The sequence below is a fragment of the Eschscholzia californica genome, unplaced genomic scaffold (genome assembly GCF_041429995.1).
Source record: "Eschscholzia californica isolate CP2 unplaced genomic scaffold, dmEscCali1.0.p SCAF_5, whole genome shotgun sequence".
Lineage (NCBI taxonomy): Eukaryota > Viridiplantae > Streptophyta > Magnoliopsida > Ranunculales > Papaveraceae > Eschscholzia > Eschscholzia californica.
The window spans coordinates 7,764,200-7,780,680 of record NW_028238472.1 but is presented as its reverse complement, the minus strand read 5'-3'; the positions used below and the strand labels follow the sequence as shown (position 1 = coordinate 7,780,680).

At 37.0% G+C, this 16,481-nt stretch overlaps 1 long non-coding RNA gene and 1 pseudogene across 2 annotated transcripts; one reads left to right on the top strand and one right to left on the bottom strand.

Moving 5' to 3' along the window:
* Window positions 1-1,430: 1,430 nt before the first annotated feature.
* On the bottom strand, window positions 1,431-3,600 carry LOC147536739 (uncharacterized; annotated as a pseudogene). The gene is made up of 2 exons (XR_015225695.1): window positions 3,232-3,600; window positions 1,431-1,910 (listed from the first exon to the last, which is right to left on the bottom strand). The product of XR_015225695.1 is annotated as an uncharacterized LOC147536739 (transcript).
* A 1,699-nt stretch (window positions 3,601-5,299) lies between these two features.
* On the top strand, window positions 5,300-13,082 carry LOC147536738 (uncharacterized). Its single transcript, XR_015225807.1, has 2 exons — window positions 5,300-5,422; window positions 11,470-13,082. It is a non-coding gene; the product is annotated as an uncharacterized LOC147536738 (long non-coding RNA).
* The last annotated feature ends 3,399 nt before the right edge of the window (window positions 13,083-16,481 follow it).

Genomic DNA, 16,481 nt, shown 5'->3' with positions numbered 1-16,481 from the left:
GGTTTAGATACTAAAATGTCAAAACTGAATGGTTTGGCTCGATCAATGGATTGTTTGACGTATAACCAAAAAAGCAGAACCAAACCATTTATTATTATCTTTTATATATTATGTATGTAACCATAATATGATTGGACATGATTGATGGTGGAGATTCAATTGTTTATCGTTTTTTTCTATCTTCCTCGAATGTTGATAAACTATGTCGAATTAATCACATACATATAGACTTAATGATTTGTGAGACAACATTAATTTTTAGCATGTTCTAAGTATAATTGTACCAAGTTTTAAAGTTCAAAACTCGAAATTTTATTCTTGCCAAATTTTAATATTTGGTTCAGTTATCCAACCGAACCAAACCATGAACCGAATGGTTCGGATGGTTCGGATTGAGTTTTACAATAACCAAACCCTTTAGATCGGACTATGGATAGGCTCAAAAAGTTGGTTATCCAACTTCACCCATACTTTCACTTAAAAAAAAAAAATTCACCCCTACTAATTTTCAAATCATTTGGAATCCACTTTATAAACCATAAGAAAATGAACTGATATTTTTCATTTTCAAAAGGAAAACATATTTCAACAAAAAAAAAAAAGAGGAAAACATTAAATCAACCATCCTCATATAGCCCATCAGGCTCCCAAGTCCCATGTATTTCAGCCTGGTGGTAACATTCCATAGTGGATAACATGAAAATATAAGACTTGGGTTTGCAATACCACAATTTGTAAATTATAAAGACTTAATGGAACTCTATTTTTGTTCGGGTATCGTTATATTACTGTGTTCTTCAGTTTTATCTCATCCAGTCGAAAGGAGAAAATACGAAGAAGTTGCTTGCTTGATTTGGATAATCTCCGTGAGTTTTATTTTCGTTCTTATGCGCTCAAGCACTTGTACTCTTTATCAAAATAATAAGGGTTGGAAAGATTATAAAAGGAAGATGTACAACGAAAAAGCCGAATCGACCCAATTAGCATTAGTAACGTACGAAGATTTTAACCCCATTTACTAAACCCTTTTAGTCGGAAAAAAAAACAAGTCTTTCATTTTACCATTTGTTGTCTTCTCTCGAAACTATTGTTTCACAATAAGGGCCTAATAGTAGCGGCACAAATTTGGGCTCAAAATGAAAGCCCACACAATTTCTTACCCAAACAAACCTCGGCATAAAACGATGTTATTTTCCTTCATACACAACCTGTGGAGGCAAAACATTATGAATGACTTAAACTCGGGCAAAATGGCATTATAATATCTTATCAAGACTGGTAAGAACTTTATGGATTTCTAAATTAGGTTTAATATTAATCCAACCCTCAGACAAAGGGAATATGAAAACCAATTACTGAACATCCATTGAAGTTAGAAGAGTGATTTAATGAAGCTCATTTTCGTTTTCATTTATCATGATACTTGAACAAACCAAATAGTGTTTTCCTCATATAACATGTAATGGCTACAATTTTGAACCTAAAGAAAAATGGCAGAACTAAAACTGAGTTCAGACAAAAATTATCCCATTTTCTCTTATTGTATTGAGGATGATTTCAAGTTTACCTTCAATCGTTTCGTTTTTCTTTGGCTCAGAAACCATGGCAAAGACATCAGCTTCTTTAGATCGCTCTGCTATCAGCAACCTAACAGTTCTACAAGCACTATCGTTCGTAAGAGAAGGCAAAGTGTTTCTTAGATCCTTCGCATTAGTACTAGCGACCGAAATAACCTTACAAGTTCCACGATGAACCACTTTTGCATGAATAAATCTCTTTGAGAAGAAAACATTGAGTAGGAATGGCCTCATATACATATCTGTTCTTTGTTTCCATGATTTCTTGTTGGGTCTTTTTGCAGCTTCACTACGAGATCTTCGTGTCCAAGCAGCGGCTTCAATTACGAGACCCTACAAAAAATTATATGCGAGAAAGGTTACTCATGTTTTCCATTCTTTTTTTTTGGAGAAATAGTGATCAGTTATATATTCTTACTCTTTTTGGTTGATTCTAGAGATAATGTAGGTTCACATTGATCAATTGTTATTGTTTAAGACAAATTCGACCATATCAGAAAAAAAAACATCCACCTCTTCCTAAATAAAGAGATTTAGGACGCAGTACTTTTTCATATGTAAGTGTATGCAAGTCCTAAATTTTTTACCGTCCTCAATGTTCCTAAGCTTGCATCTTAGAAATATGAATGATGTATACTAATATTGTAGGAAAGGAAATGATTCTCTAACGTAGAGTTCTACTCAGTGTCTGACTGAGAAGCTCAGAAGCTAATGTCGCATCATCTTGACTAGTAACTTTCTTTCATCAACTACCCATTGAAAATCTTTTTGAGTTAAGACATCATTAGGAAGGTTGTGCCATCAATGCTTAGAGTAAAATAATGAGTGATTATACCACTTATACAATAACTAACTCCTCATTGCTAGACGAAGAATCTTATCTTCAAGTATATTGAAAACGTAAAAGAACTTATTCAAGCTTTAACCAGTATCACGTTATTACAGGATTTGAGATATAAATAAAACGAGTACTAGTACTCCTAGTTATAAGTCAGAAATCTTCATATTAGACCAAGTTCGAGTGCATAACAAGGCAACAACAAACCCACCCAAGATGAAATGCTTCGGTTCAAACTTGGATGGGTTCGTAAGTTTTCTAATTCAACTCACCCGCACCGAGCATTAATTTAGGCATCAATCATACATAATATAGTCACTTTTTTGATATAAAAATACTCCATAATTTACTCGGACATAAGTCACATAACAAAGTAATAAACTCTTGAACCTTAAACTCCTCGTGAGAAAATAACATAAGTCTAACTTTAGACTAGTCTCTTATTCTAAAATAGTTTCTTAATACAATTGTCATATTTGAAAATGTTCGAATTAGGTTTACATTCATTTCAATAAAAACTACAACTCACATAATAACTAGTAACTTGTTGAATTTCGGTAAGTTCCAACACATTTCATATTGAAACTTATGATCAAGTTCCAATTTGTACCAAAGCATATAATTCTGCAAATTAGACTTTTTTTCAAACCTAGATAACATAACTAAACCATTTCTATCCAACCCAAGTTTCCAAATTTACCTATGAAGTATTGAAATCAAATACTTGATAATTTAATTATGTTCCTGGTAAAAAATAACTATCTAGTTGAAATAGAGAAAAGTGGGAAAAGAGTTAAGAGGATAAGGAACAGTTACCCTTTTGTTGAGAGTAAGAGGAGATGTGTTTCTGGTTGAATCAACAGATGAGATCTTTAATTGAGGAAACGAAGAAACAAATGAAAGTGAAAAAGGGTTTTTATCCGCTCTGTTTTTCTAGAGAAGAAGTCGGATGAGAGAATTAAAGATGAAGATGGAGCTGATGTAGAAATGCAACAGGCCATGTTTCTTCCTCTCAATCTCTCTCTAGATTGAATCTACAACTTCGACAAAGGGTTTCAGCGACAATGAAGCGTTGAAATACAGAGTTTTATTTTGATTTGGGTGGGGGATTTGTGAGGGTTTTAGGAGATTTTCCAAGAAGAAGATAGAGTGGAACAATAAGGTTTGTGTTCTATGGTAAGCCGGAAGACCTGGACGAAACTCAACACTGGCTCCTAACCGAGGGTCTCCCCTTGTTACATGTTATGACTTGAGATTCAAAGAGGTTTTTGACTTTTTACATGTTATGTCCCTTAGAAATACACAAAAAAAAAAAATATTCATTATTTGATTTGTTGAGTCTTCACTATCTTTTTTTTTTTTTTTTGTTAAACTTGAGTCTTCACTATCTGAGTGGTAGCCTAAAGTCAATGGACATCATGAACCACAATGGTCTTTTAAAACAACTCGAGATCTTCAACAAGAGTCCTGTCTTTGGTCATAACATTTTATCCTCACTTCTCAAACTCTATCTCTCTCTGTTCAAAGACTAATATTAAGTAATTAGGTCATACAATGGTTATAAAATGGATGGGTGCGTTCCTTCAATCTTACATTTGCGGCTCACCCCTACTAATGTCATGGTACGTGCATGTGAAAATGTTTGGCTAGTCCTTTGCTATATTTTGGTGAAAGGTGAGTCTATATACACCTCTTCTTTTTCTTCTTGGGTCGTCCTCACTCTTAGCCCCTCCACATATCAGGGCAGTCTGAAACACTCAGACTGGACTTGATCCGTACTAGACTTGAACGACACAGACTCAGACTATTCCAAGTGTCGTTGGGTTGCTCAGTCTGAGACCTCACCCTTTGGTGAAGCCCTCAGGCCTCGACTCTATAGTTTGGGACTTCTTAAACATCTATCTTTCTCTCTCTACATTTTTTCCACTCAAACTCTTCCTCCAGGCTCCAGTTCCGCAATGGAGAGATGGAGTTCTTAGATGAAGAAAGCAGACCAAGGTTCCTCTTCTCTAAGGGATCGTCCTCACCAATCGAACCACAAACCCTAAAATTAAACAAAACCTGAGTTAACTAGCATGTTTGCAACTTTGAATTACTGGAGTTTAATTGAATAATTAGAGTAGAGTGTGTGCAATTTGTATAACAAATATCATTCGCATTATGTAGTATATATGTACCTTGTACGACGTATATAATATATATAATGATAGAACATGGGTATATAAGTGGGTATATATATATATATAGCTTGCTCGAAACGACTTAGTTACTCGGGTGGGATTGCTGGGATTGGCGGATTGAGCCATACCCTATTCCGCCCCAAACTGCATAGCTTAGTTGAATCTTTGAGCAGAGATATTTTTTAAGTTCTTACATAAGGGTTCAATGGTTATATCCTCGTTTCGTCTAGTCACAGTAACTTGATTATAGTATATAGTAGTAAAAACAACGCTTGTATGGAGCTCTATTTATACCGACAAATATAGACCTTCCTGCTATCTAAACCAGAGTAGATGGAGTTATCTGAAACATGTAAACTTTGGGCCTTCTACTTTACGAATGGGCCTAATAGTACAAGCCCAATAGTATGTCCCATCCAATTAGCCCATTAAGTATTAGGCTTAGGAAACTCTATATCTAGTTCAAGAATGAGTTGTGTTGTCACGTTGTCTTCACATCTTGTGGACTTGGTGTTTGACAAATAAGATGCACTTGTCTTGTTATCTTTACACCTCACGGTTTGTTGTCTTGACACATGGAATGTTTGTCACCAATATGAACACAACTTGTTGTGGTAGGCAAGACAAAATGCAATGATGGAAATGCATTTTGTTGTAGTATAAATAAGAGATAGATATGGATGGAAAATATGCTCTTGCTCATACAAGTTCAAGCTAGAATTTCTATCTCTATAGGCTTGAAGAAAAGAAGAGGAAAAAGTATACTTATTCATCTTTAATCAAAAAAGAAGCTTATCATCTATTATCTAAACACAACATGGAAAAAGGTACACGACCTATCAAGAACTTCAAGTTTCATTTAAAGATAAAATATTGTTGTGATGAACATCATGTCTCTAAGTCCTTTTATATCATGGGAAGAATTTTTTCGATTACATGTTTTATCCCATGAACTAATTGTATATGTTTATATGTTTGATCAACAAAACTAGCCGATTGTGGAGGAAAATCTCGTACCGATTTCACAGTATCGGCTTTCTCTAGATCGTTATTGCTTTTTCAGATCCAGTCTTTGAGATTGTGAGTGACACTAAACATCAAGTTTGGTCATCTGATCAAGTTTGGTCTATATTACCAAAAACATCAAGCTTAAAGGCAAGAAATTGGCGGGAGTGGATGAGTAACTAAAAAGTTCAAAAGAAATGGTAACTAGGTTGATCATGTTAATAGGGCAGTCTTCAGAAATTGATTGTTAATGTGTAGGGTGTCATTTCTTACTTAAACTTTACAATAGAGGGAGATGAACACTTCACTGATCTCTTCTAGCCAACATGAAGCCATGAAGGTTGATTGGCTTCATCAATATACTTCATAGAAAAAAAATACGTTTGATGCCCTAGGTTTTCACTCTTTGATGGGAGAACTGAACATAGCTTCTAATCTTTGTTTTACCTTTGAGCATACTTTGTAAAGTAAGATTTATCGTGATGCCCTAGGTTATTCTCCATTTCCGTCATCTTTGCCTTCAAATCCATGTTAATGGCATCTTATAAACTCCATAGGTTGTGTAGCCCAATATTCTCTTGAATTGAGGGTTTTAAATTACCATTCACCTAACTTACTACTCTCAACTCTCAATTTTTCTAGTCCGTGAGGTGGTTACATTCAGCAAGTTGCATAAACTCGTTTGTGCAGTTAGTCACAGATCTATTAATTTGCTAAGGACATATGGTACAGAAGTTTTACATAATACATAGGTAAGAAACGATCCATTAGGAATTTCCTCGTCTTCCTCCATGTCTAAATTCACTTTTTTCCTTGCCTTTGTTGGGTGTTCTGTAATTAGTCCCACCAAACAACAGTAGTGACTTTGAGACTAGAAAACAACCATTTTCACCCTCTGTCTCCAGAAAACAACAGTAGTTCTTTAGACACTAATTCACTGTCTTTAACGAGGGGCCTTTGATCTGCCCAATTATTTCCTCTTTTAGATCTTAGTTTTTTTTTTCTGTCCCAGGGTTTAAAGAACCATTTCTTACACATAGTTTTTGTTCTTAGTCGAAACAGAACACTCTGGTTATATTTCGAGTTGTAACTCTATTTGTTTCGTCAAACAGAGTTTCTGGTACTCGGATCATAATAATTATTTTTATAATTGTTAGAGAGATCAACAACGTTCTTTGAGACATAACTGAGATAGACAAAAAGTGGGGGGTTAAGTCGAGCGATAATCCTTCAACAAAAAAAAAAGTCGAGCGATAATGAATATATATCTTTCCTTAAACCCTTGTAACAGTACCAAGGTGTATGTCTCTTAGGATTCAACGACTTCGTTTAAGGGGTGTGATGGTACTTCACGGTTCGGGCAGACCTGTAGGGTTTTGGTGTATCCTATACACTACCTAGTGTTGTAAGCGGAATCTCAAACATCTCATGTTTAACACTAGATTGCCCAGGACCTATATGCATAAACTAATCAATGAACTAGAGAGGGATAAATACCTTAACGCGTTTTTCCCTCGAACCATTCCAATCGCATGCAAAGATCGAGAGCTCCAACTGTAGCTCCTCTACTTGAGACACCGAGTGAATAGACTTGATCTCCCTTCCTTTCAGACTGCTAGGACTTAGTAGAAGGTTGAGAAGAACTCTTCTTCTTGACTAGATTGATAGAATGGGAACTTTCTCTCTATATTCCTCTCTCTCCAATAGCTGTATATTCAGAGAGAGAGAGAGCTGTATAATTTTCCTTAGAGAAAAATCCACACCTTTTCTGTTCTCAACTGACCCAATATATAGACAAACCCTAATTAGAATCTCATTCAGATTAGGTTTTCTATTTTCTGGGTCACAGAAAAGATAATTACCAAAATACCCTTTTTGGGGTATTTTGATAATCCCCTTAAGTGTGGCCGGCCAGGGCAGCCCACTATGGGCCTTATATGGCCGGCCCACTTACTCTGGTCGGCCATCTCATGGCCGGCCCAAAGAGCCTCCTTTCTATCTTGTCCCGAATCTCCATTCGGACCCTTTCGGCCTTTCCAGTTGAATCCCATCCAACTTTTAGCCAGTTCCCGTCTAGTCAAATCTCTCCGATCAAGTTACCACTCTTATGTGTAACCCGTTGTAGGATCCGGTCTATGTTAGCCTCGAATCAACTCCTTGATCCGATGATCGTAGTTGGCTTCTAGCAAAGCATTACGACCCCTAATTGGACCGGACTGGATGATCTTTACGTGTGGTCATCGTTATCCTAACTGACAAATTGATCGCATTGCCACCTTGGTCGAAGGACACTCCTTCGGAAGGACATCTCCTTCAGACCGAACGGATAAATCCTTCAGTCTCCCATTTGTACTTAGAACAAGTGCAATGCTCGATTCCCATGTCGCTTAGTATCCCATCTGATACGTCACACGTTTCAGACTTTCTTGATTCAGAGAACAACTGTCAATTCAAATGATTAACTCTTAATCCATTTGAGTGCGGCCACACATTTCACAGTTGCTTCTCCTCAAGTGGCCCGGAGATACTTATTCCTAACTTAATAGGAGGACATCATCCAGTCTTGTACTCCCACTTAACTTCATGTCTTTCCTGTCTCCCCCAGTATGCTGCCTTTATAACCTCCTTTTACGGCGCGGCGTTTGACAGTACCAAAGTTCGACATTCCTTACATAAGATGAGTGGAGCACTCATGTTTGCGGAATCTCTCCAATCTTGCCCATGAGAGTTTGTGACGCCTTTTTCAACTCCTTGAAAAAACTTTCATCTTTGGGTTAATCCAATGTAGATTCCCCAATCTACATCCATGTAATTGACTTAAATACCATATTCCTATAGCCCATGGAACTGCGCTATCAGTCAATTCCCATGCTAGTCTTCTTGAGTCACTGTTGTCCATGCAATGACCTGGACTAGGGACTCTATAATGAATCTATTCCACGTTCACTTAGTAGGGTTCCATTTACCAGATCACGTATCTGATAAACCTACCTGGAATTCCTCATTATTTTGGACTGTCATTAAACACTAAACCATGATTTAACGACGAAATAATTAACTTATTTCTGATAATAAGAGTTTGTAAATCTTGAGCCTACCCGTGTAACTCCTTACACCCCCAAGTTTACTAGTCTAAGCTTTTCAGGAAAGCTTAATGCCTATGACCTTAGTATTACCACCATACTTAGTCAAGGTGACAGTTTAGTTGATAGATCAAATCTATATGGATTTTGTTTGTTATCATCCGATGATAATCTTCAGTATCGCCATACCGAATTAAAACTTCCCAAGTTTTAACTATTTTCTTTTATTTGTAAAGTTTGCAACAGTCTCTGCCTGGAACCCTTCCAGCTCACTGTTCTTCCAAGTCAAGATTGTCATCTTATTCTGGAAGTTTGCAACATATGACTTTTCAACCTTTTATTTTCATACCGAGATCACACAAGTTCTTCTCAAGTACATTGTGTGATCCAGATCAGCTTATCTGGATTTGATTGGTGACAACCATAAATACTCCAAGTATTTTGTGACGTCGAGGCGAATGCTAATCATGTCCCACATGACCGATCTTATGCCTTTTGCATAACCATCTTTCTCATGCGTGCTTGCTCATCAGAATCCTTCAGATTCTAAATCTTGCTAAGCTGTGTGCCATGAGACTTGGGTAGAAATACTCCGTTTGAGTGTTTCACATTGGACTTTTCAAGACCTTTTCTTGAACAAGTCTTATCACCTTCTCGATCTATCTCCATAGATCTTTGGTGCCCAAAAGCATTTCACCTTTATGTGGTCCTTTTATTGAGTCAGTTCTAAACTGTTTTCAACATCAGAATGTTGTTCTCAATCTCTAGTATGTCGTCTACATACCGGACCAAAGAAAACTGGGTTACTCCCACTAACCTTCTTGAACTTCTTAAATTCAAGATTTCTCTTCATTCCCAAAGAAAACAACTCTTGTATTCTCTGCTGAATCGAAGATTTCAACTCCTAGATCTTTAGTCATGCTCTGGGAAACACCAATGTTTCCATCCTTGTCTGTTTTTCACTTTGAAAACCTATTTCGACTTAACAGGAACCCTTCCTTTAAGCAAAATAGACCAAGTTCCAAACTTGATTTCAGACATGGATACCATTATGATCATATGGCTCCAAGCCATGTTTCAGAGCGATTCCGTCACAGCTAGCTCATTTTCTTCTTCAGCCGGATCTCCATCCTCTGAGACAGATTTATGAGCTTTCAAGGTCTATAAGGGGTGTGAGCAACTTTGAGACACTCTCAACTCCTTGAGGGTTCTCCTGCGAATCATATTCGCCCTGCGCGGGAGGATCTCTGAGATCTACCATCTCATCCTCTCTTTCCTTTTCTATCGGCTCAGAATAGTTAGGAATCGCGACTTCTGACATCGGTACAACGGTGTCAGTTTGTTGCTCAGATCGAATTTCTTCGATATCTAATATTTCTCCCACTTGTCTTCTTGAAATAACTCTTATTTCAAGGAAGACACCATCACGAGCAACAACCTCCTTGTTCTCTGATTGCTTGTGGAAGAATCCCCAATATTTATTTATCTCATAAATAAATATTCTTTCTTGATATGCAAACTTGGTTCTCGAAAACCATTTACGTTTTATATCTATAGACCTTCAGAAAAGACCACTTTTGGAACCCTTCCAAACCCATACTCTTATGGTGTCTTTTCAGCTTTTGACGGAATATGGTTAGCTAGGAAGAACGACCGTGTTTGAGAATATATCTTGGAAAGTGTTCGGAAGATTTGGCCTTAACCCATCACTGATCGACTCATGTCTCACATGTTCGATTACTCCCACTAGACTCATCATCCATATGATGTGTTTGTGGAGCAAGGTGAGAAACTATTTCTCAACTTCTTTTGATGGTCATCAAATTTTTGATTCAAATATCCATCATCTCGATCCAATCGAATGACTTATATTTTCGTCAAGTGGATTCAAGTTAACTCTAGTTAGTATATTAATAGTTTCACGTACATCTGTATGTACAAAGACTATTAATTTACTAGCCATTTCTCCCTTTCTAAAAGGTGACTTTGTCAAATAGCCATATTGAACAAGATTCACATGTGTCGTATGATTCAAAATCATTAGACTTAGAAATCCATACAATTGGATCTTCTTCATGTGTTTCATGTCAATTTGACCAATGGCAAAACATGAGTTGACCTCTCCGAATCCTTTGATTATAGCCTATCGTATCATTGTTAACGCTCTTGGTTCTCTAAGAACCTTTCGTTAATTTAGCACTATTTTAAAACATCTGATGTTTCTAGAAGAACATAATAACTCTTATTAAGTTCTACCTAGATTAGTGTCTAAAAGAAGACTTTGATCCCTTTCAGCATCCTTAGCAACTCTTGCTTCTGCTCCCTCTTGGATCCTCACTTCTTTTAGTCAAGTATGTTATTTCCACAAAGGAAATCTACAAAACTTGCTAGATTAACTTAGTCAACAAAGATACAAGAATCGGAATTCATAATTCCTTTTCTTTTCTCTTCCAGGTACTCAGGGTAGTTTCCTTGAATGGCCTAGCCAAACTTTTACGTCGACCCTTTAACCTTTTGAATCATAAGAACTCTTCTTATATTCTTTTGGTAGCTGAATCTTAAGAACGTTTCTTAGATTCACTTTTCCTCAATGTTCTTATCAAGACGACTTTCTTAGAGGCACCATCCTCTCCATTCACGACTTCTAGTGGAACTCTTCCTTTAGTTGTCGAATGGTTGTGCACGCATGATGAGTCATGAAAATGCCTCATTTGAATCTCTTAATTTGGGTTAGTTAGTCTATTTCGAGCAGTTACTCTGATTAATTGTGTATTTCTCTTTCCCAGGTGTCTTTTAGGGAGTTCAGTGTGAAAAACGGATAATATCGAGAGAAAGCCGTGTTGGGGGTATTTTGGTCATTTCTTGGTATTGGTTCTCTGGAAATTTTGGCAAACGTTGACACTCGGATGAAACTAGGTTTCAAGACGAACTCGTGGGCGAAAACGGAATTGAAATTGGAGTCCGGGTGAGTAAACTAAAGCAAGTCAAAGTTTGGGTCAAAATAAGGTCAACATACGGGTCAGTGACACGTGGTGAGCAGTCCAACGATGATGGAGAATTTCGGTACAGTAGTGGCAAACACGGAGTCTATTCAGGATCCCCTCATAAGTCTGATTGCATGTGACGCGATGTAGTTTAAAAGGTAGTCCGCGAAGATCGAACCGTACGCGATGACCAGCTTCCATCTGACGGTCAGTCTACTGTGTTGCAAACTAATTTGATAGTCCGAGAAGCAACGAATTAGTGCTCTTGACAGCCAACTATGCAAGATGCTATTGGGTCCCACGGTTATTGGAAGGGTGGAATGACTGTTACTTTATTCTCTCCTATCTACTACTATTAAGGAAACCTTCTTGACATTTCTTTCTTTGAAACTAAATGGAGCAGGAGAAAGTTGAAGAAGGAAAGGAAAGAGAAGGTGGCGTGAGACAAAGAGAAAGAAAGATACGAGAGAATGAGAAAGTTTCTCTTTATAAAACAGAGAACATAGAGAAAGATACAGTGATAGCTACTCGGTTATCTCTATCTCTCTATGATGATATATTCTAGAGAGAGAGAGAGAGATTGGTAATTGGTAAAGATTGGAATTTCTAAACAAAGAAGATAGAAAGGAAGATATGAAAATTTCAGAGAGAGAGAGATAAATTTATTTCTCTAAAACAGAGATGGAAGGATGAGAGGTTGAGAGAGATTTTCGAAAATAGAAAGAGATGGGATTATCTTCTAAACAGAGAAATATATTCTCTCTGATCTGCTCGGTTGAAGGGATTTGATTCGGGTATTTATAAGATTATTTAGAGAGAGCTTCTCTATATAGAAACCGAGAGGGAGATTTCTGTTGCGGATTTGCTGAAGTCTCTATTTACAGTAGAGCGATTTGATAGAGATGGGGTATTCTCCAGAGAAGGATTCGATAGCTGGATTTCTAGAAAGAGAAAGAGTGAGGAGAATTCAGAGTATATTGTTCTTCAACTTCTCGGCTGAAGGATGGAAACAAAATTCTTGAGACAGATTCGATTGAGAGTTGGATATATTTGGATTGAAAGGAGAATCAAGTGATTGGAGTATAAAAAGCAAAGCTTCATTATCAGAAAACATCTCGGTTTTGGGGGTGGTTCTTCTTATTCTCTGGGCATTAATGAAATTATTTTAGAGAGAGAAGGGAAGAACAAGATTTTAACAGTAGTGTTTAGAGAGAACAGAGATCAGTTTTGATTTTTATCATCTATTATCATTTTCTCCTGTAATTTCTTTTAGTGAGAGAAAGAAAAGAGAGAGAGAAAGAGAGAGATTAGTAGAGAAACAGAGAATCAACATTTAATCTTTTGTATCTTTGTGAGAGAGATACTGTAGAGAGAGAGATTGAATCAAGTTTATCAAATTCAATTAAAATTTCATATCTTCTTTGTCTCCTTTCTTTACTGTTCGGTTATAGAGAGAAAGAGAGAGTATATTTCTGGTTTATAGAGAGAGAAAGAGAAGCTTTAGAGTGAGAAAGAAGGAGAAAACAGTAGAAAGCAAGAGAGAAAAACAGTAGGGAAATAATTTTCCCACAGGGAAATTATTTCCGAGAAGATACAAGAATCGGAATACATAAGTCCTTATTTCAAAAATTCAAAAGGGTTCAAAATTTTTCAAAATTTTTAATTTTTGGATTGAAAATGTCAGTCTAGTTGTTTTTGCTTGTTAATAGTTATAGAGTCTAGTTTGTCAGACTATCCGTTTGCTAAAGGTTTTTCCATGAATTTCGAGTCTTGAAGTTGTCTGTGCACTAGCCATGTGAGTGTTAGATAGGTGAAGAGTAGACTTTTCTGAGAGAACTTAATCGATTATTAGTGGAGACTTAACCTATGTGAGATTCTGAGCCTTTCTTGTTGTTTTGAGTGATCTCTTCTGAGCTAATTCTGAGTAGAATGAAGAGCTACTCAACCTCGCAATATTGAAAGAAGAACTCATTTGATCTCTTGAGTTCAAATTTTACAACCACTAGGGATGTCATCAGGAAGTAAACCTTTCTCTTGTAGTCTGAGAAACTTGAAAACAGTGTCAACTAGAGGAAGATAGAAATCCATTTGTTAGAACCCTGAGAATTAGGCAGGAAGCAAAATGAAGAGAATATTACCAAGGAAAGAATAATGTCAAGAAAGTAGTATTTGTATTATGAGTCATATAAAAAAAAAAAAAAAAAAAAAAAAAAAAAAAAAAAAAAAAAAGAAGCACAAACAAGAAAAAAATAGAAAAAGGAAAAGAAAAAAAAATATATCTATATTTTGTTTAGTTGTATTTGAGTGTTTATCCCTTGAAGTCGTTCTTGAAGATTTAAAGACGTCGAGTTCTCAGGAGTTCCTTTCACATCATCTTTAGTTTCCATCGACCTCTAAGAAGCATTGTTAGAAAGTAGATCAGGTGAGAAGAGTTTGTTAGCTTCCCCATTCCGTAATAGTGGTTGTTTCCTTTCTTTGAGATCAGTCGTCCACAAAATTTTTAGTCCGTCTTTTTCATGTGTTGAGTTTTCCTTCATATTCATACCAACACATAGAGTGAACCATTCTTGAGTGACTTTAATTTTTGAGTGTATGACCGTGAGGCAGTAGTCGAGGCGAAATGTACCGAGACGGTAATCGAGGTCTTGTCTTTTCAGAACCGAAATGATACTCATATTGGCTGGTCACGTGCACTTCGAGTCTTGATTACTAGTGGAAGGATTTTTAGCATTTGTATGGTTTGGTCAACTTTGATTTCATTTCTATTAACTTTTGAAAACTTACCGGATAAACATTTTTAATCCATCTCATATTTGACCCTTATGCATTTTTGAGATTTTTTGAATTTTGTGGGTATATTCACTGCAAACCCTCACGAGACAAAACTCGTCCTCTAGGGTAACCTTGAGGTTTAACGGCTTGTTGCACGTGCTAAGTGCAATCGTGATTCCCTACGAAAGTGGTGAGTTAGGTTTAGTTTTATTTTTGCTCGAGGACTAGCAAAATCTAAGTTTGGGGATGTTTGATGAGTCATGAAAATGCCTCATTTGAATCTCTTAATTTGGGTTAGTTAGTCTATTTCGAGCAGTTACTCTGATTAATTGTGTATTTCTCTTTCCCAGGTGTCTTTTAGGGAGTTCAGTGTGAAAAACGGATAATATCGAGAGAAAGCCGTGTTGGGGGTATTTTGGTCATTTCTTGGTATTGGTTCTCTGGAAATTTTGGCAAATGTTGACACTCGGATGAAACTAGGTTTCAAGACGAACTCGTGGGCGAAAACGGAATTGAAATTGGAGTCCGGGTGAGTAAACTAAAGCAAGTCAAAGTTTGGGTCAAAATAAGGTCAACATACGGGTCAGTGACACGTGGTGAGCAGTCCAACGATGATGGAGAATTTCGGTACAGTAGTGGTCAAACACGGAGTCTATTCAGGATCCCCTCATAAGTCTGATTGCATGTGACGCGATGTAGTTTAAAAGGTAGTCCGCGAAGATCGAACCGTACGCGATGACCAGCTTCCATCTGACGGTCAGTCTACTGTGTTGCAAACTAATTTGATAGTCCGAGAAGCAACGAATTAGTGCTCTTGACAGCCAACTATGCAAGATGCTATTGGGTCCCACGGTTATTGGAAGGGTGGAATGACTGTTACTTTATTCTCTCCTATCTACTACTATTAAGGAAACCTTCTTGACATTTCTTTCTTTGAAACTAAATGGAGCAGGAGAAAGTTTAAGAAGGAAAGGAAAGAGAAGGTGGCGTGAGACAAAGAGAAAGAAAGATACGAGAGAATGAGAAAGTTTCTCTTTATAAAACAGAGAACATAGAGAAAGATACAGTGATAGCTACTCGGTTATCTCTATCTCTCTAAGATGATATATTCTAGAGAGAGAGAGAGAGAGATTGGTAATTGGTAAAGATTGGAATTTCTAAACAAAGAAGATAGAAAGGAAGATATGAAAATTTCAGAGAGAGAGAGATAAATTTATTTCTCTAAAACAGAGATGGAAGGATGAGAGGTTGAGAGAGATTTTCGAAAATAGAAAGAGATGGGATTATCTTCTAAACAGAGAAATATATTCTCTCTGATCTGCTCGGTTGAAGGGATTTGATTCGGGTATTTATAAGATTATTTAGAGAGAGCTTCTCTATATAGAAACCGAGAGGGAGATTTCTGTTGCGGATTTGCTGTAGGGTTTTGGTGTATCCTATACACTACCTAGTGTTGTAAGCGGAATCTCAAACATCTCATGTTTAACACTAGATTGCCCAGGACCTATATGCATAAACTAATCAATGAACTAGAGAGGGATAAATACCTTAACGCGTTTTTCCCTCGAACCATTCCAATCGCATGCAAAGATCGAGAGCTCCAACTGTAGCTCCTCTACTTGAGACACCGAGTGAATAGACTTGATCTCCCTTCCTTTCAGACTGCTAGGACTTTGTAGAAGGTTGAGAAGAACTCTTCTTCTTGACTAGATTGATAGAATGGGAACTTCCTCTCTATATTCCTCTCTCTCCAATAGATGTATATTCAGAGAGAGAGAGAGCTGTATAATTTTCCTTAGAGAAAAATCCACACCTTTTCTGTTCTCAACTGACCCAATATATAGACAAACCCTAATTAGAATCTCATTCAGATTAGGTTTTCTATTTTCTGGGTCACAGAAAAGATAATTACCAAAATACCCTTTTTGGGGTATTTTGATAATCCCCTTAAGTGTGGCCGGCCAGGGCAGCCCACTATGGGCCTTATATGGCCGGCCCACTTACTCTGGTCGGCCATCTCATGGCCGGCCCAAAGAGCCTCC